Raw genomic sequence first — 21,761 nt, 5'->3', positions numbered from 1 at the left:
CAAAAAAATCTCAACTGATTAAATAGAGAGGCAGAAATGAGAATTCGCCTATGTTTTATTAAGCCACATACTAAAGAAATTTGCAAAACTACAAAACAATGCCTTTCTTGTCACTCTTCACTATTTTTGAAAGTAGTTATTTTTCATAAAATTGTATTACTTATGGCAACATGTAATGGACTTATTGTTTTTTAAAAATAAATTAATACATACTTTACGAATTTATCAGTTTAAAATTTGAATGTTTTAAATCAATAGATAAAATGCACATAAACAAAAATTCTTTAGGGTCCTCAATAACTTTTAAGAGTTTGGAAGTTTTCTGAAACCAAGCAGTTTGGGAATTAGTGTTGTATACAGTTAGGGAGTCTGGTGGGGAAGGAGAGTTATTATTGCTTCCCCATCTTCCACCTGTGAAAAAGGTGTCATCAGCTTCAACGTAGTTGCTCAAGCCCCAAACATAAAAATCATCCATCATTCTTCCCTTCCCCTTATCCACCATCCTAATCAATTACCTGGCTCTGTTGGCTTCACTTATTAAGTATAATAAAAATCCATCCACTTCTCGCCATTCTTACCTCTACTTCTACCAGCAGGGTCAAGGTTACATGAGGGAGGTCACAATAACGGCCCTTCATTTTTTTTATACCTCCCCACATCAAATCCTTGAGTAGTTTTCCCCTGCGATGACTCTGGCCTTGGCCATGTGACCTGCTTCGGCCAATGGGATGATATAGCAAGCATGATATAACCAGAGATTTGAAAGTCACTTGTGTTTGGGACTTGCTCTCTGTGACTGCTTTTGGAATGCTGTGACCACCACCATATGATCAAGCCTGGATGATGGGAGATACGTGGCTCAGTTTCCCTCATCACCTCCTCAGCTTGGTCGCTCTAGCTGACCATAGATACATGACTGAGGCCAGCCAGTACGTGTGAGGCATCGAGGGAATGAGGGTTTCTCTGCTCAAAGACCTTGTTGTCTAGGACGTTAGCTAAAGCGAGCATAGGTATAATGCAAAGCATCATGGGAAGAACATAATGCTAGTTATCCCCTCCATTATCAGAGCAGTTTTGATTGGCGCAGGAGGCAGAGGGGGTAGGAAAGAGGATAATGCAATGTTTAAGGCCCTTTAGAATATTCATTTTGGGACTGCGCGCAACTAAGGGCATCTGGGGATGTTGAGAAGGTGCCAGAAGGACTAGAGATGGCTGATTCGGTCCTGAAAATGACTTTCATCTCTTCTTAATTGTGCTTTTCCTCTCCCTCCATTTCCTCCATCTCTTAAGGTCCTCAGAGCCATATGCCAGAAGCTCAAGATCGACCCATCAGAGGGTCCCCCTTCAGTCTTTCTGCTCTGTGCCTGCCCTGGTGCTCACCAGCTGAGCTCACAGCCCATTCAGAGATGCTGGGGGGTGTAGGCTCCTTCCGGTCATCAGCAGGCAAAGGCAAGAATAGGACGCAGGGCCAAAGGGAAGTCTCTCTTCCCAAGTAACAAACGTTTTAGCAGGGCGTGGTGTATCCTATTTATTTATGCTTCTCACATCATTCCCAGGAGTTTGGGTGTAATTAAAAGTCTTGCTTTATGGCTGTGGCTGCTGCGAGGTAAAAGGCAATGGGACTTTGCTCCCGCACCCCTCACCTTAGGTTTAAGGACAGAATTTTATTTTCGGCCTTTGAGTTACTTTGTGAGCACTAGACCTGAAATGTGTGATGCCACATCGGACAATGGATTTGATCAGTTCAATGCAACAACAGCTTCATTAGGGCAAGGAATCAGGTGTTTACCTGAACGGACCGGGAGTCGAGATGGCACTTTTGGTGCCATTTAGCAACATGGCTGAGAACTAGCCACCTGCCGAGGCCGCATCCTAAGCTGCACGATTTTTTTATGTAATAAATTACACTTTCTTTGGATGGTCTGTTTATCTAATGGGACACAAAGCAAAGGTGGGAAAGATTTTAATGGAATGCCACAGTAATAGAAGAAACCTAATTTCTTCAGATACACTAGAGGCAAGTCTGGTAGTGGCCTGCTCGTTTCGGTGTCTGGGTCACCAGGGTGGCACATCACCAATCCTCATGATATTGGGGCTCTGAGCCAATTTCATAGTCGTAAAAAGATTGCTGTTGTGCCAACTTGAAGAGACAACTATACTCATGTTTGGAATTGCTAAATTTCTGTTTGACCTTGGTCAAAATTATCATGACATTTGCATAGCACTCATCATAATGATAAATAATCATCACATTTAAGCATCGTGAACTATCTTTACAATTGTTCTCTCATTTGCTATTTTTTCGAGGGCTTTTTAAAACTTCCCGCCTTCCTTTAATTTATATTGTTTTGTTTTGTTTTCTTTCACATATGTATAAAAGTAGCTGGTTAAAGTCTAGCTTACTTTGTATTACCTAATCGTTCACAGAATGCTATTTTTATAGAAGGCACCTTCCCTGTGTATGGTTCACCAAAGCTGATGGACAATGAGGGTTCACGCCACATTGGGAAAGACATGAACATTTTTTAGAATTCAGGGATGAGTCAAACGGAAAACAACTGAATGCGTCACAAAAACCTTAACATTCCTAGGAAAAAATGAGCAACATCTTTCAACTTTTGGAGCCCGCGCTCGCTTAACCAAGCATGACCCTGGGTAGAAACACACTCACCAGTGAGCTGGTGTGGCGTGGTGCGATGCAGAAGCACAACGTCACCAGCTCTTCAAACTTCCGCGGGTCCCTGGCGTGAACTCCGACGCGGGAGCCTTCGCCTTCAACGCAGCAACGCTCTCAGAGAGTTTTAGGTCCAGCTCTGCCACCGACAGCTGTGTATGATTTGAGAAAAGTCATTTCAGATGTCTAAACATCTCTCTCTTTTTTTTTTTTGTTTACAAAAGGAAGGGATGGGACCGGCTCACTGGTTTTCAAACGTGTGGCACCTGTCAGAGATTTTGTTATGCTTACTAGGAGGTGGGCACCAATGAAGCAGGTAGCAGCGGAGCTGTGCTGGCTGCTGGGAGAGGCGGGCGACCCCGAAGTTCCCCTGACAACTATCGAGGGTTCCGGGGAACGCAGTTTGAAGATGCCCAAGCTAGCCAGGCTCTAGGACCCTAACACGCCGCTGAAAATGGGCGTTGGTGACAGGTCTCTTTACTCCTTGCCATGTGGTTGGCATAAGAAACTAGTAACTAACCTCGCTTGTACTGTGTGTTCTATAATATGTAACTTTTGCCCATATCTTAACTTTTGTACAATTGGTTGCTGGCTTCGAAACAATAAGCAAAAATATTGTCACGATACTTTTCCTGTTGTGGTTCTGACTGGCATATTAATGCCAGAGAGAGCTTGGGCTCGGGGTCAAGGAGACCTGGGTTTGAATCCTGGCTTGCTTATTGATTTTGTGGTCGGAGGCTTGGTAATTAATCTCCCTCAACCTGTTTATCTGTAAAGTGGGCAGGATGAAACCTACCACAAGGGTTTAGAGCATAGTTACATGAAGAAGCTTCTAGTGGAGAACTCTGCATAAATTAGTGCTTAATAATGCTAATAAAATAATAACGATAATCGTTTGAGCCAAAATTTTGGCATTTTTTTTTATTGTGCAGACATGCACAGCATAAACAATTTTAATTTCTTTAAAGAAATCACTTGTCCGTCTTACCATATTGATAGTGGGATCATCATGCCTAAATGCCTCCATCAATGAGGAGAAAAATTAAATGAGGAAAGATTTTTTTGTTTGTTTTTAAGTTTTGCATATTAAGCCTGTAGGAATATCTTCGTTTTCTTGAATATAGACTCTCTTAATCTTTCATGTTTCTACTTTTTCTAGGGACATGGGTACAAGAAATGTATCTGTCTCTTCGCCGGTCTGAGAAAATCCTTGGCCAGGGCATGAAAATAAAAGGCAACTAACTGACTCTGCTCTGGATGGCAGGAGAGGTTGAGGGTGGGGACCCCTGAGGGGAAAACAGTCCTCAGGGGACATCCCCGCTCTGCCCCAGCCAAATATTGGTACCTGTGCATTAGGGCCGATGTGGCTAGATGACACAATTTTTGCAAAGGAGGTGGAAATCCAAATTTTTTGTGTGTGTGCAATCTCCTGATTTTAAAGGGTGAGTATTTTTAAGACTGGGTAGGTAGTGAGGAGACTGCCCGCGGGCTGCGTAGACTCGGCAGCCGGTAGGAGATCAGGTGGGTGTCCGTGTGGAGTGACTACTGCAGACCCAGGCCTTCTGATCCTGTCCTCCTCGCTCTGCCCTTTGGGCTTCCCAAGGTAGCGATGCAGACACGGATAGCACCTGAATGAGAAACGGGGTCTGGTGGCAATAACAGGACAAGATCCTGGCCCTCCAGTCTGGTGGGCCCTCGGTCTGGAGGCTAAGTGGGGTCTCCTGTCCCAGCCTGCCTTGCCTGCTCTGCTTGTCCTAGGGACCAGACGCTCTGCCTTGAGACAGAGACGCTGGGGCCCAAGCATGCTCAGGCCCACTCTTCACCAACCATGCAGAACCTGGAAGGGGCCGTGGGGGGCAAAGTTTACCAATTCTGTAAAATGGGGAGAAAGAAGAAATGTAAGAAAGAATGTCACCTCCTTCAGAGGCTCAGTGACTACCTGACAAGTGCCTGTCTCCTGTGACTCTGAGCAACCTGCTGATGGGGGCTTATCCTTTCTTAGGGAAAAGGGGTGGGGGGAGCAGGGAGCTTAGAGGGAAGAGTGGGTAGGAGGAGGGTTCATGGCATGATGAGTGAGAATGAGTTTGATCTTTGGGAATATTTTTTGTTTCAGCCTCAAAAAGTCTTTTGGCCAGTCTCGTCATTTCATATCTTCACAAAGAGTCACATTTCTTCACCGTTTCTACATCTGTGACCTTAACTCAAGGGGTTACCCCTGCATGCCTGGTAGAGTTCCCATGTCCACCCTCTCTTCCCTGGCCAGCCCTCATCCAGCCACCGGCTTAGCTTTCCAAAGCTGGGCCTCCAGCCCATGCTCCTGGCCAGAAACGCTACTTGGTGTGTTTTGTGGCAACAAGTCCAGATCCCCCCTTTGTCCTTTGACCCCTTCCCCACACCCTCCAAATCTGGTCCCAGGGTGCATGTTGAAGATTCCCCATTGGGCTCCTCTGGGTCCAGGCAGGCAGATTTCTCCCTGAGGAGATGCTGATACTGCCAAAGTCACCATGATTCATGTCCAAAGGCAAAGGCTTCTATTCTCTGCCCTTGACTTTGTGCAGCTACGGCCTTTTGTTAAGAAGAATGGCTATTGCTACTAGAAATCTCTCAAATGAAAAAAGTAGGATATCAATTTTTTATAACTATAATTACAATAAAATATTTACATATGGAGAAATACTACAAAAAATACTTCAAATACCACATTAGCTATACTAGAAGATAGAAATCAATATGAGAGTCTCTATCTTTAATGTTATTATATTGCTGTGATAATCACACTGAAACACAAAAAGTAATGAGTTTTATTTTTAATTTAGTTAAACTCTGGGCCAATGGCAGGGGACTTCTTATAATAGAAATGTAAAATTCTCTGGTTTCATGAAATAAAAAAAGTCAAAATGTCAAGAGGAGAGGAAAGGATGAAGAAGCTAATAGATTATTTGTACCTATCTGCAAACTCAATATTAATATATATAACCACAGGTAATGCATAGTAATAAAAGATAAGAATCAAAAATTTTCTATCTATTGAGTCAGGAACCTAGATGATAAACTATAATCGCTTAAGAAAGAATATTATTTTTCAGAAAAAAAGTTGTTTTTTTCTTACCAAGTCTGCTATTAGAGATGAGCTTAAGGTTTAACCTTTTATTTATTTATTTTTTAAAAACATACAAAGCCATTTTTTTAAAAAAAAGAGGGTGAAAGAAAAAAACAGCCTCCGATAGATTGCCAGTAGATAATTATTTATATGAAAAATCCTGCCTAAGCATAATTTTTTTGAGATGACCTGTGCTTTCAAAAGTGTGATTTTATCTTGAATGTCAAAATAGTCATTTATTTATTTTTTTTGTCAACACCGAGAGGTGGAGGGCCTGCCGATGTAACATGGACGGCGGCTGTGTCAATCAATCCGGAAACCTATAAATCCATGTGACATACAGTACGTAGCACAGTACTGAGAAAAGTGTCATTGATTTACGTAATTGGAAATTTGAGCAATTCAATTTTCCTTAATTATGTTTGGTTTTCCTCCTCAAGGGCCTGATTCTCCGATGACTGGGGGTCAATTAGGACTCTCGGAGAGCCGCCGTTTCTTCCACGCTGGTGCCTCTGTGGGGTGGGTCTTTGCACCGACTGGCATTGTCTATGCGGTCTGCTGAGTGTGAGAGCGCGCAGCGTGCCGAAGAGCGCAGATGGCAGTGAGTTTCAGGGGTTACTCATGAATAAAAACTCTAGCGCGTGGCACTCAAGGAAAAACACACAAACAGATAAAAGCAGGTCAGCTGGCCAGTTTCCTGAGATTATTCACGTCTCGGGCAGGTCCCAGCCTTCATCTCTCTCTCTCATTGTACATGGTCTTTTACTTTAGAAAGAATACTTGCATCTTCTCTCATGCAGAGAGATTGAGCTCAACAAAAGTTTGACGAATGAATAAATTTCCTCTGCAATGAAGTCTACGTGCCCCTGCCAGGAAAATCATTCTCAAACATTGCTTTTCTTATTTCACTTCCCATTTGCGAAGCCCCAAAGGCCTCGCTTCGCCCAGAGCCAATGCTTATCATTTTCTGGCTTCGCCACCTGCTGTGCCTGACACTGAGCTACTTACAGACCGTGGAAGGGGGTTCATACCGAGGGCTGTACAGGAAGTGTTCTTACCCCACTTCCGCTGACTGACTTCAGATGTGTCCCTGCTCAACCCTCACTCCTTCTAGAAAGCTTTATCATAAGCTTCCAGCACGGAAGTGGGCAGTCCCAACCTGTAAGTGGTCTCCAGTGCCCTCCCTTCAAGCCATACTGGAAGTATTAGTACCCCTCATTTTGCCCTAATTCTATCACTTTTCTGTGATATCAGTTGTGCAATCTCTATAGTTGTAAATAAGTTTTGTCCTGTTCTCAAAGGCAGGTGGCCTTATAATATCTTGGGTCCCCAACAGAGCCCAGCTCAGTGTTATATACACAAACATGTGTTACAGGCTGAATTGTGTCTCCCCAAAACTCATATATTGAAGACCTAACAATAAGTATGTCTGAATACGATCTTATTGAAAATAGGGGTACTGCAGATAAGTAGAAGTTAAGTAGTGTGGGCCCTGCAACCAGTATGATTGGCGTCCTTATTAAGAGGGGAAATTTGGAAACAGAAATATGTGCACAAGGGAAATGCCACGTGAACGTGAAATCAGAGACTGGGAATGCCGAAGACTGCCGTCGTGGTCACGTGACACCAGCTCCAGCGACACCTTGATCCCGGGTTTCCAGCCTCCGGAACTGAGACAATGCATTTCTGACGTTTAAGCCACCCAATCTGAGCTACTTGGTCATGGTCGCCATAGGACATTGATGCCACATGCTTAATAAACATTAAATCACAATGAACAAGAGAGAAGAGCGGAGCGTTCCCGCAGCTATTTTTAAAAAGAAAAAACATACATTTATTAAAACAAATTTTAAAAATAAACTTTTTTTTGAGTAGTTTTAGGTTCACAGCAAAACTGAGTACAAGGTGTGCGATTGGCCGTCCTCGCTGCCCCGACGCGCACACAGCCTCGCCCACTGTCGAGGTCCTAGCCCAAGAGGTGTGTTTGTTACAACTGATAAAACTGCGCTGACACCTCCTCATCACTCGAGGCCTCGTTTATCGAGCTCAGGGTTCGCTGTTGGTGTTGTACATTCTATAGTTTGAACAACCGCGTAATGACGTGTATTCATCGTTAAAGTATCATGAGAAGTATTTTCACTACCCTAAAAATTCTCTGTGCTCCGCCTGTCCATCCCACCTGCTCCCATAACCCCTGCAGCCACTAATCTTTTTACTGTCACCATAGTTTTCCCAGAATGTCATATGATCGGAATCATACAGTATGTAGCCTTTTCAGATTGGATTCTTCCACTTAGTAATACGCATTCCGGTTTCTTTTATGTCTTTTCATGGTCTGATAGCTCATTTTAAATTTTTTTTAGCTTTAAATAATATTCCATGTCTGAAGATACCATAGTTTGTTTATCCATTCACCTATTGAAGGACGTCTTGCTGACTTTCAAGTTTTGGAAATTATGAATAAAGCTGCCATAAACATTTGTGTTCATGTTTTGTATGGGCATAATTTTTAACTTATTTGAGTACATACCAAAAACGTGATGGCTGGATTGTATGGTAAGGGCATATTTAGTTTTGTAAGAAACTTCCAAACTGTCTTCCAAAGTTGCTGTACCATTTTGCATTCCCACCAGCAATGAGTGAGAGTTATTATTATTTCACTTATGTGGCAGCATTTGATGATGTAAAGCTTATCGTCATTCTAATAGGCGTATAGTAGTAGCTCATGTGTTTTAATTTGCATTTTCCCAGTGACATGATATTGAGGATTTTTTCATATGTTTATCCATTCACATTGGTATGTCTTCTTTGGTGAGATGCGTGTTCAAGTCTTTTGCCCAGTTTTTAAATCAGATTGTTCATTTTCTTATTGTTGAGTTTTAAGAATTCTTTGTATTTTTTGGATAACCATCTTTATCCGATATGTCTTTCGCACATCTTTTCTCCTAGTTTATGGCTTGTCATCTTCTTTTCTTAACACAGTCTTTTGCAGAGCAAATACTTTTATTTTATGAAGTCCGGCTTATTGTTTCTTTTACAGATCATGCGTTTGGTGTTGTATCTAAACAGCCATTGTTATGCTCAACGTCATCTAGATGTTCTCTTGTGTTATATTGTAGGAGTTTCATAGTTTTGCATTTTAGGTCTATGATCCACTTGAGTTAACTTTTGCGAAGCTTGGTGTCTAGATTCCTTTTTTTTTTTTTTTTTTTTGCATGTGGCTTTCCAGATGTTCCAGCAGTTTTTATATGTTGGAAAAACTGTCTTTGCTCCATTGCAGTGCCTTTGCTCCTTTTTCAGGATCAGTTGAATTTATTTATGTGGTTTTGTTTTCTCCCCTTTCTTAGCATATCAGTCATAGCTGCTATGATTCGAATGCTTGTGTCTGTCCAGAATTCACATGTTGAAGTACTTAATCCCCCAAAGTAGTAGTCTTAGGTGGTGGGGCCTTCGGGAGGCGATTAGGTCACGAGGATGGCATCCTCATGAGTGGGTTTAGTGCTCTTCTAAGAGATCCTACAGAGCTCCCTCGCCCCTTCCATCCTGTGAGGGTAATGAGAGGTCTGTGACCCGGAAGAGGGCCCTCGCCCTCCTGTGATCGCCCACCATGCTGGTACTTCCGGCCTCCAGAATTGTGAGCAATAACTTTTTGCCCCTTATAAGCCACCCAGTCTGCGGTATTTCGTTATAATAGCCGGAATAAACTAAGACGACTTGCTTTATTTACTTTCTTTAAAAGTGATTTTTCTAGGGTTTGCAATGTACATTTATAATGAACCGAAGTCCATTTTTCAAGTAGCACTACACTGGTTCACAGGTAGTGTAAGGGTCTCATAATAACAAAATAATCCTAATTCCTCCCTCCTGTCCCTGTATCATTGCTGTCATTTATTTCGCTTATACATAAGTATGTTTCTAAATCTATATTCAAATGCATTGTTGCTATTGCATTTTAAATAAACTGCTGTTAGATCAATTAAGAAGAAAATAAAATTTTTATTTTACCTTTACTTTTTTTTTTTTGATGCTCTTGCTTTTTTTAATGTAGATCTGACTTGCCGATGTATATCATTTTCCTTCTCTTTGAAGAATTTATTTTAACATTTCTTAGAAGACAGAAGAATTCCTACTGGCAAAAAAAATTCCTTCAATTTCTATTTGTTTCAGAAAGTCTTTATATATTTCTCTTCCACTTCTGAAGTGTAATTTCTCAGGGTAGAGAACTCTAGGTGAATGGTTTATTCTTTCAATACTTTAAATATTTTACTTCACTTTCTTCTTGCGTGCGTGGTTTCTAAGAAGTTAGATGTAATTTTTATATTTGTTCTTCTACAGGTTAAGTGGGTTTTTTTTTTTTCTGATTTCTTTTAAGAATTTTTTTTTTTAATCTTTGATAATTCCTACATCCCTGCCATATCTGAGCCTGGTTCTGCTGCTTGCTCTGTCTCTTTAAAGTGCTTTTATTTTTTTAGCCTCTTAGTATCCCTTGTAAATTTTTGATGGCTGTACATGATGTGCCGGGTGGAAGGAACTGCGGTGGATAGGCATTTAGTGATGCGGTAAGGAGTGGGGGGAGGTCAGAGATGCATAGTTCCATGATTAGGACTCGCTCTGTTAGTGAGCCTGTGCCTCTGGACTGAACTTCACAAGCGCTTCTCAGTCTCCCTGGCCCCTTAGTGGAACACGACAGCTAGAGTGTTTCACTCCAGTGGGCTGAAGTTGGCTGTTTCCCTTCTCCTAGGTGAGTTAGGCTCTGATAAAACACCACTAGTTAAGGCTCTTTAAATAGATTCTCTTGAAGTCAGGCCTTGTAGGGGGCACAGAATGCTCTGGCATGTTTCTTAATGGTTCTGTTTTCTTCCCCAATGCCAAAAATGCAACGGCTCTTTTTTTCTGATGTATACTGTGAGCACCTGGACTGTCTCCTGGAGGTGTAACTCACAAACATGTGGGGTCCCCCCACAACTGAGTCCCCTGAGAATTTTTAAGTCTTGAATTGAAACTGAAACTCCAGCAATATCTCAATTATAGTTCAGGTTTTCGTACAGGTTCCTGTGGAGGTTTCTGCTTACGGGTTTCTGCACTTGAAAGTTGTGATTCTCTGTCTCTTTGCATTTATCTTTCTCATTTTTGAGGCCATGATTTGCCCTAGGACCTTACTTCTCTGACTTGCTATTGGGAGTGACAACTTTCAAGCTCCTTATATGCTGGTCCAGAAACCAGAAGTCCTGTGGACTTTTTAATTACTTGCTAGAATCACACAGCTACTTTGGCTATATGTTTAAGACAAAAGTGGACTCATCGTATTTTGAATATGATGCAATTAAAATTTTTAATCTACTCATGGAACTTCAATAGGAGCTTTTTAGATACAATGTAAATTTGGATTAAAAGATCAAAAAAGATTTCTCGGATAAATTAATCACTCCAAGAAATGATCAAATTTAATTCATCAAAATAGAACAAAAACAAATTGGATAAATTCAATTATTTACACTTTATTGAGATCAAAGTGTAGCTAGAACTATAAAACATCATTCATATGATTTCGTTCTGCTCCAATATATGGCATTCAAAAATATCCCCATTAAAAACGAGAGCAGTATATTTATATTATTTATAGGATCACATAGTCATCTGATATCAGAAATCATAATGAATCTTTATGGTAGATGTAGACTCAGATCTTTCCCTGGCTCCCACCCCCTTTTTAAATTCATAGCTTAGTAATATAAATCTTAATTCCCAAGACTTTCTCTTTAATAAATGAAAGAGAAACGTCATTGTGCATTTTACAGTAGTTGCATTTTTTTTGAATTAAGCTGCTCCCAAAATTAATTGTTTCATCGTGTAGAGCTCCCTTCCCGATTTGTTTTTAGAAATGGAAGCTATAGTTTTTCTTCTTTGAAGTAGTCCATCATTTTTCTTGGTTTGTTCAAACAGTTTAAAAATGAAATAGGATTTTAAAAAATATTTTAATGTAAGATGTCTGTCAGTCCTGGAAACAATTAATTGTAATATTAAATATAAAATAAATTACAATGTCCCAAATCTCTAATGAGGTATATAACTATACAACAACATATACTAGAGGTAAATGGGTGACATTTATCTGTGTCAGGTGATTTCCATGCTGTTCTGGGCGTGGCTTGCTTTTAAAGGCATTATTATAGGTATTCATAGTAGCTATGTGTATATATATCCAGCTTGGACATTTGTTCCTTTTATTTACCCATTATTTATTTATTTATCCACAGATGGCTATTGCTGATTCATGAAATGCCATTTCATCAGTGATTAGGACTCTTCTCCTTATGGTAAGAGGACCCAGCTGGGATTTATGTTGTGACATAATTTATTTGCATACTTAGAGAGTTTTAATACATTAAAATATGTCATATATATGTAAACTATATCACTGGGTTAGCTATGATCCTTCGTAAGTGGAGAAATAAATCTCTGCATAGGGATTTAGTTCAGCTCTGGGTTTTCTCAGCTTCTCTGACTCGTTTCTTGATTTTCCTGCTTCCTACTGGACGAATTAATATTGGCCTCGTGATTACCCGTTTATCTATTATGCATTTGCTTGAAGCTCCGTGGAGGCAGGTACCTGACGATATGTGTAGAAAACCCTGGGCCTCTTAGAATTGGTAAAGTCTTTCTGTTTAACTTTTCCAGCTCAGACTGGTTTCTGTTCATCGTATTTTCCTTGGGGAGGACCATGGAGCATTACCTCATCTTCCACCATGGAGATGAGGTCAGAACAGACAAGCATGCCTAGTTTCCATTCCGCACATGCTCTGCTCCAGGCTCCCCCTTAGTGTTCTGTACCCCGGACCTCCTCATCTCTGAGTGGGCCTGTGCGAAAAGACATCGAGATCAGATTACCCAGGTCTGTATCCTCGGTCTGAGGCCATCAGTTAAACCTTTTCCCTGCAGCCCTCAGCACAGCGTGGGGTGCAAAGTTGTTCAGGTCACATATCAGAAGAGGGGATGGGAGCATGGGATGACGACAGGTGTGTGGAGAAGAGGGTAATCGTGCCCTGTGCGCGCATCTTCCCCTCTCCGACTTTCCTCCGTTGAAAGAATGGGCAGATCTGGACGGAGACAGACATTCCAAATTCCTATGAAAATAATGACCAAGGTAGCAGTCGTGTTTTGTTTTTCCTTCAGGATAAATAAGTATTAGGAAGGGTCGTCAGATGAAGTAATTTTTTTTTTAACCTCCTCCAACACCACCAAATAGCCTCGTAACTTTAAAAACTGTGCTACTGGTTTTAGGATCCTGAATATGCACGTATTCAATATACAGCTCTGTGACCTGTGGAGATGATTTAATGCTCTCAGGTTACAATTTATCACTTGACTCTGTAATATTTAGTGGCATGTGATCAATTAAATTACCCAACTTGACCAAAAAAATTGATAAGGTGGTTCTCATCAATACATAAGGTATCAGTATAATGCAGAGAATCGAAACAGTATAGACTTACTTTGCACGTTTCTGTTGTGATAGATACAGCGTCTCCTGATTCAAATATTTCCTCACGTTTGAAAAATAGCAAAATAACATTCTCCTCTGCTCGCCATCTCCTGATTTCTTTTTTCTCTTTCGTTCTTTTTTTCTTACTTTCTTGCTTTCCTGCCTTTTTTTTTTTTTTGCATATTTTTATTTCTTTATTTCTTCCTTACTTTATTTATTTATTTTTGAGCATGGAAAGCCGCAGAGATGCTGACTTATGAGAAAGAGCTGATTTGGGCAAAATTTCCAGATTAGTTCAGTGGATGAATTGTATTATGAATTCTGGTGAGAAATAGAGCTTTTACAAGAATTCTGGGATTTCATAAAACCGTCAGGGAAGATAGTAGGGATTTGAATGTCTATCTCCAATGTTTAGCAACTTTGGTGTTTTTTTCTCTTTGCAAGTCATACAAAATGGGGAATAAACAAGTCCCTGAATAACCATGGCCGTGGTTTTGCCTCAGAGTCCCGTGCCAGTGGAGGGCTCTGGGATTCGGACCCTGCCATGTCCTCCTTCCTTGCTGGATGCCTTGGCAGCCCCGGCACTCACCTGCTATGCTTGACTGCCGCAGGAGCTCGGGCAGCTTTGCCCTCTGGCTCCATCCTGTCTGCCGATGGGGCATGCCTCCCCAGTAGCCTCCCAGTTTCCTCCTGATCTGCTCCCCAAGCTGGGCAGAAGCTGTCTGAGCACATTTCCTAGCATCGTCCTTGAAAGCTCATCTCTCCTCATCAGATAAGACCCTTGAGGACTTCAGCCTCTTCTTCTCCGAGAGTAAATTTTCTCAGAGCTGCTTACATTCTGGGGAGCTGCTTACATTCTCTTTTATAGGGAGTGTTAATCCTAGAGTTTGGAGGTCCACCTGGCAAGCCAGCGTTTTCCTCAAAATTTTTCCCAAGAGGTCAATGAGTCTTCAAAAAAGAATTCAAATATACAAATCAGGATTCTCCTTTTGCTGCAATTGAAGCTGTCTAGTTTATAATTAGTGACTGAGAAGATGCCTATGCCTGTGTATTATAAATAATCCCTCCAACTTCAATATCAATCACCTGTATCTCTGGGGCCAATAACGATGCGAGTTTTGTTATTATGTTTCTGGACTGTGTCCCAGAGGGAAGAAAGTTGAGAAGAAAGATTAGTTTCATTAAATCATCTGTACTTGTTCATAGTGGTTTACAACATACGCACGTATTAGGCATTTAAAAATTCATTCTGCCCTTGGGTTTCTCAATGCCACTGAGTCATTCATTTATTCATTCAGTAAATAGGTGTGGAGCACTTACTATGCAATGACACCCATGCTCTGTGCTAGGGACACCACAGCAAACGGGATGAATGTGAACTTGACCTCACAGTCTTATGGGTTAGTGACTGCAGACCACATAAATAGTTAACTCCGTTACAACTGCCCATCTCAAGTTAGGTATAATGATCTCGTTAAGTTCCAGCACTTCTGGTTACTTTCAAGATAAGAACACATATAATTTTAAAACATAGCAGTCAAACAATTTAGAGAGGTGCCGGTATACGTTTTGTGACCTTTTGAGAAATGCTAATCTGTCGCTTGTTTCAGTATTCAGCAAGATGCTGTGAGAGATCTGCTTATTAAGACGAAATGGTTAACTGTAATGTGCTTGTTTTGTATAAAACGCAAGCGAAAAATCAACAACGCATCTGGTCTTTTTGAGAAGTCGCCGTAAAGTGTAGAATGTTGATGCTGTAGGGACCTGGAGAATGTCTTATCCCATCCTCTCATTTCATAGAGAGGAAGTGAGGACGAGAGATGGAGCAGGGTCACCCTGCCCTCTGCCTTGCACGGAGGGTTTAATTGAGATCAGCTGAGGCTCAGAGCCCTGACTATTGGCTTTAACCATAAAAAGAGAATTGCAGAGAAAAACAAAAACAGAGAAGAGGAGGCTAGGTTTCTCCAGAGAACTGGTCCCGTGCAAAGCCTTCTTCTCCAGCACAGCTCGGAGGCAGAGGCGGATGCCTGTTAAGGACATGTTGTTTTAGGAGGTGGCTTGTTTTGGGGTTTCTAGTAAGAGGAGACTGGTGACTTTGCAACTCTAAAGAATAAAATAACTAAGGGCCATTCTCGAAATTTCACCCTAAGGGTAGTTAATTGACTTTCCTTGGGAACTTTAGCCATTCAAGAATGAAATGTGAAATTTTTTAGAGAGGAAGAATTGGCTAAAATAAGTTTATTAAAAGCCAGTTATCCATTTCATTAATCCTAAGTCACAATTGATTTTACATGCCCTGTTATTTTATATACTGCTAAGAAGGAAAAATCGCTGCCGATTAAACTATGATGCAATGCTTTCTTATCACTTAGAATTTATTTCACACTTATTCAAAGAGCTACTTGAACTTAGACATAGGTTTTTATCATCTATCAGTCTTTTACCTACAGAAAAAAAGGACAATATAAGGGAACTAAGTTATTTAGGTATTCCTAAAGCTTCTTCACATGTAAAGTCCAGCTCTTCTGTGTCACTTTTCATTAATGGTCCATGTTTGTGTACAGATATCTATCTGTGCCTTTAAAGACAATAGCTGCTCATTGTTTCTTAAGGAATCTGTAAGATAATTAAAAACCATCCGCACACAGCTCTTCACCTGGCTTTGCAGTTAAGTGTGACGAGCCTCCTTCGACTCCTTGTCAGGAATGGAGCGGATCACGTAGTTACCAACTCAGACCCGTGCCCCACAAACTTTTGACTGAGTTCATTACAGGAGTGCATTTCTAATTTTCTGGGATTTTTTTTTTCAAGTTGCTAATGTTTGGTCATTCTTGGGCACGGAGACATTTGTCGTGATTACCGCAGAGTAGAGGTCATCAGACACAAACTCTTCAACGCATCCTGATTCTGGATCTCAGAGATCTAGAAATGTTAAAAGAAATGCATGTCTCAGAACTAATGAAATATGGCACTAAAAGACTTCCTACCTTTATTGCTTTTCTCCCTTTAGTATTTGACCTATTTTTGTCATGAAGTAAATTAGCTGCTTTGTTTTGTTATTGTAAGTATGTGATTTTGAGGTTATGTGTAGTACCCACCCCGTACTTCTCAGGGTAAACATTCCTTACATTGCTTTTTCTGAACATGAGTGATCTCTGAGTTGTTAATAAATGTTCCACGTGGGAAAAAAATTCTGTGATTCCAGAAGTCTGGAAGATGCTATCCATCACATTTCTCTCTTGGGGAAGCACAATTACGATGAGCACATTAAAGTCTCTGAAAAGCCCTGCATTGAAGAATCTCATTTAAACGCTTCAACTTACGTGACTAGAAAAGTCTTTCTCCCATTTTTTATGAGTGCGCTGTAGCAGCGTTTGAGAGATTCCCTCCTAGGGTACTGGCCTTCGATGTGGTCCTAACGTTTATTCTAAGTCACCCATGGTGGCTGCACCTCGGGGTGTCCACAGGAGAGCCAACGGGTCTCGTGGGATTACCTGAGTCCTCTAGCAGCAGGAGAATGTCGCAGGGATAACACTTTTCTGGGGCTCTTTTCCGGCAATGCTTTTCCTCATGGACCCCTCCGTGGCCTTGCGCTCACATCTGAGACTCGGCGGCTGGTCCCTCTTTCTAAACTCGCCGTCTTCCTCCTGGGTCAGTCCTTGCCTGTCACCTTCTCTCCTTTTCCAGATGGCCTTCTCCATGCCCAAGGTTTCAGCAGCAGCGTGCATCATACTGGGGATTTCCAAACCTGCATAATTGGGGGCTTTCGATTTGGTGTCTGATCGTCACCGTATCAATGTTCACATGCCCTTTGACCTCAACACTTCCTGAAAGGAATTCCTGAAGTCCACAACCCCTCAAACATGGGGTCTTGGATTCTCTTGGTTAATAGGCATCCAAGAGATAAAGCTCTAATCGGGGCACATCCGACCCTTCCTCAGCCCGCCACAGCCAGCCCCCTGCATCCTGTAAACTCAAACCCATCACCCCCAGGCCGTCTGCTTGCTACACGCCTACTTCCGGTCCTCAGATGCCAGCTAGAATATTGGTGGACTTGGAATCCTTTCCGGGAGGGTCCTTCTCTGGATTCCTGCCTGGATTGTTCCCTCACAGTAGTACTAAGCCGTTCCTCCTCTTAAACGGATTTTTTTTTGTTTGTTTTCATTCAGTGAGAGTGTCCAGCATAACCCAGTTGGGAACCATCGGCAGGTTTGGTGAAAAAGAAAATTATATACATATTTATGATAAAATATTATGGAACCACTTAATTTTTTTCTTATATTTCTTTATATGGAAGATTTTTCATGCTATATTTTTAAGTAGAAAAAAACAGATGACAAAATGGTATGTATCATATAATCCTCACCAAGGATATACATGTATTTTGCATGTGTATATAAAAGTATGGAAGGATATAAAAATGCGAAAAGTTGTGTATCTCCTGACATTAGGGTCACAAATGATTTTAAGGAATTTTTCTTTTTCTGCTTATCTGTTTTGAATTTCTTAATAGCGAAGCCGAATACTTTTAAAATTAAAAAATTAAAAAATTTTTACTCGAAAGAGTTAGTTCTAACACGCTCTCCTGCGTGCAAGCTTCTCTTGCGTTACTCTTCACAGCTTTGTTACTCTTCACGTGCTTTGTCACCGAGAGCTCTCAGAAGACAGAACAGGACGGGCTGAAATGATCCGGTATATCCGTTCCCTGCCCTGGACTGTGAACTCGTCGAGGACACAGGCCACATCTTGTTCATCTTGAATCCTGGTATTAAGCCCAGTCACTGGATTCCCTACTAGAGTTAAGGCTCTTTTCTTCCCGGTACGTATGTGTGTATGTGTGTATATGTGCATATGCTTATTTACGCTGGGGCCTTTGCTGGGCATGTCACCTGCGTCTCCTGTGAGGTAGACAGTAATGTAATTATTATGGCTGTTACGTGGGGACACATGGAGGCTTGGAGGCGAGATGCGCTCGTGGATGTGCTCTGAGCAATGCACGCCTCGCTTACAAACCCTGCTCTAAACTAATGTTATACTGTCTCTGATGGATCGGCTCCCGGCACACAACACTTTGGGAAATGAATGTGCTTCACCACCGCAAAGGTCCTGGGATAGTCCCTGGGCTGTCGACAGAGAGAAGGGTGATTCTGACCAGAGTGCAGACTCGTTAAAATTCAGCACTGTGTTATTGCTGCACAGTTTTGCTCAGAGCTGGCTCCATGGTCAAAAAACCTAACACCAGATTTAAGGTGCTAGAGTCAACATGCTGACCCTAAAGCCACATCTGAGTCTTTACAATGGCTCTTGAAGGGACGGTCCTGGCATTTCTTATTTCCTGTGACCTGAGTAGAAAGAATGTTCTACTCTGATACGATCTAAAATAGCTTTATTACCTTGGCCTGAGTCAGCGAAGTGGCTCTGGAGATGAAAAGGAGAACATGATTAGAATGCAAAGTTGCTCCTTTTTTCTCCTGTACTTCGGGTGCTGCTCGAGGGCCCTGACTTTAAGGATCATGAGCAGCCTGCCCGGAAGAGGAAGATGGTTTCCAGATGGTAGGAAAAATAATGGCCTTGGTCTTCTCCCAGGCCTGGCTATTCACGGGCAGCATTTATGGTCTCTCCTCACCTGGTTTCCTCCAGGTGACAAACCTCCAGGTTTGCTTGGGACCGAGGGTTTTTTCACAGTGTGAAATTTTAGTGTGAAAACTGGGATGAATAGTCACCCACCACCTTATTCCTACATAACCCCATTAGGCAGCTTCTTACCCCTTCCAACACACACACACACACACACACACACACACACACACACATACACACATTACAAATATGATTTACTCTTTTCTCATTAAAACTTAACACATAATAAGAAGTTTAGAAAATACAGAAAAGTGTAAACACAGAACACACATATCCATTTTTCTACCATCATCCAGTGATAATTACTATTAACATTGTGATGTATTTCCTTTCGAACTTTAAAAAATATATATATATAGGCAACCTTTCTGTGACTTATTTTCACTTTTCATAGCTGCCCTCAATACTCATTGCAACAAAATTATCTTCATAAAATTATTTGTAGGAGAAAAGCCTAGGATGATTTAGTTCATCGTTTATTCCTGAGATATGGCCCTGGATCAGTGCCCCAGGTATAACATACAAGGAGGACTGAGGACTTCAGTATCAGGTAATTACACCCTTAACAGAGGTTAGCAACCAATTTTGAGGTTTATAGTTAAAGGAAGGCAGGAGAAGTTGCAGAAAATTTAGCAGAAACCCACAATAGCTTTGGAATATTTCATTATGAGATCGCAGGGCTGATTCCATAATTATTATCAGTATATGAGTATTTCTTACATGAAAGAAAGTGATAAATTTTCCCCCGTACCTCTTGTGAACAGTCAGACGAGAAGAAATGAGTCTTAAGCCTAGTGTGAAGGATTTAGGCTAGATAATAAGAAAAGTTATTAACTACCTTAGTGGGTTAAAGAGAGCCTAAGAAATCTCCTTCTCTGAAAGTTGTTAAAAATGATAGAGATTTTTCCTATCAAGGAAAGATTAAGTGTGGGCCTGCCTAATGTTCGAGAATAAACAAAATAGCCTGTCGGAGTCCCAGCCAGCCCTCAGGCCCTATGACTCTCTATATGATAGCACACAATGACATGGAAAATTGATTTTTATTTCACATTTTCCTTTGAGAAACAAAGAAAAATAGATGGTGATGTTTTCGAAGTTCGAGTTTAGTTGTCAGAGGGGCGTGGGGCCACATGTTGCTGTGGGGTCAGATGGTGGCATCAGAGGGGGCGTCGGAGTGAACGCTGTCAGCTTCCATTATTTTTCCAAGCCGCGTTCTTGTCGCTTTCCCCCGAAACTTTCAAATAGGTTCATTTAGTTTAGCAAATGTCTTAGCTGGGATTTTCCAGCCTTATTTGTATTGCAAGGGATTAAACCAAATCTACATGGCTTGCAGCACCACGGGGAGCTTCTAGCCTTGCTTCTTCATGCCTGTTTTGTTGATCATTCTTAATTGCTAACAGTGTTCAGTCCAACGTCCTTTATATTTCTGCCGGGTCTTTTCCTCTCCTGAACGTTCATGCAAATAGCGTATTTGTCATAAATATGGTCTGCAGAGAGAGCGCGTCCCTTTCTCTGCAAATTGGCAGCTCGGGGAGTAGTTGGGAGTTTACAATGTCATTGAAAGTCACACAAATCAATTGGCAAAAATTACTTTCTGTGATTATCTTGTTTTTATAGTTACATTTTTTAATTTTGACAGTTTAAGTGTGTTTAGGGTTCGCCGTAGTGAAAGGCCAAGTAGAATGTGGGGCAGGTCACTGCTGAGATTTCCATTGCTTGGCTAATGAGGTTTCCTTTGGACTTTTGGTGTCATTTAATCTCATTAAGATTGAAGAGAGATACTTTAGGATAAAACAAACCAGCAATGGTTTACTGGGTGCCCGTGATATGCCAGGTATGCGTTAGGTAGCGTGCGGCAAAAAAATTAGGAGCGTTTGCTTTCAAGAGCTTTACTACCTAATTAACAAGAAAATAAGTAGTAATAAGAATATAGACCCCATAGGACGTGTTGGCACAAAGCAGAGTGTGATTGAATGTCAGTTGAATTAGACAGGTACAGGTAAAGGTTACTTGATTTTGGAGAGAAAGCTGGCAGGTGCCTTTCCTTCAGGTGATAAGCTATGAACTGGTCTCAAAGGCCGTGACTAGCCAGAAGAGTGGCCTCCCAGATGACCGATTAGTGTGTGTGACGGCTGAGTGGGAGTGGACGAAAGGTATATTTGGGAACCAGTGAGTGTATCTTGGTTGAAAAGAAGATTTGGAGCAGGAGAACAGTGGGAAAAGTTTAGAGACCAGTTTTCAGTTAATACCAAGTGTACTCATTTTCTATTGTTCTGTAACAAATTACCACACATTTAAGAACTGAAAACAACACCCATTTATTACCTCATAGTTGTGTAGGTCAACAATCTGGGTTGGTTCCACAAGATTCTCTGCCTAGAGTCTCACAAGACCGAAATCAAGGGGTCGGCTTCTCCGAGCTTGGGTTTTGGAAAGAATTCACTTCTAAGCTCGTTCAGATCGTTGGCAGTATTCAGACCCTTGTGGTTGCAAGAGCGAAGCCCTCGTTTTCTTGTTAGCTGCCGTGCAGGGACGCGCTTGGCTCCTAGAGGACAGCCCAGGTCCCTGCCTCACGGTCCCTTAGCAGTAGAGAGCATCCCTCAAGTCCACCCCCTCTCCCTCTTCCATCCTCACTCCCTTCCTTTTCTGACAACAGCTGGGGAAAAACAAAAAACAAAAAAAACACAAAGAAAAACCAAAAAAAAAAAAAAAAACCACTTTGCTTTCAAAAGTTTCCTCCGATTGGCTGAGGCTCTCCCACATAATCTCCATTGTGATGAATTCAAGGTCAACTGATTAGTAACCTTAATTATGTCTGCAGAATCTCTTTCCCATGTAATGGAGTGTAATCATAGGCATAACAC

The 21,761-nt window shown here is 41.5% G+C and overlaps 1 long non-coding RNA gene across 1 annotated transcript; it reads left to right on the top strand.

Moving 5' to 3' along the window:
• The first annotated feature begins 10,248 nt into the window (after window positions 1–10,248).
• LOC118603883 lies at window positions 10,249–21,552 on the top strand. The gene is made up of 3 exons (XR_004951434.1): window positions 10,249–10,515; window positions 12,032–12,091; window positions 17,878–21,552. It is a non-coding gene; the product is annotated as an uncharacterized LOC118603883 (long non-coding RNA).
• Window positions 21,553–21,761: the final 209 nt, after the last annotated feature.

Source organism: Rousettus aegyptiacus, unplaced genomic scaffold (genome assembly GCF_014176215.1).
Source record: "Rousettus aegyptiacus isolate mRouAeg1 unplaced genomic scaffold, mRouAeg1.p scaffold_m13_p_1, whole genome shotgun sequence".
NCBI lineage: Eukaryota > Metazoa > Chordata > Mammalia > Chiroptera > Pteropodidae > Rousettus > Rousettus aegyptiacus.
Note: the sequence above shows the minus strand (reverse complement) of the source record. Positions and strands in the feature narration are given on the sequence as shown.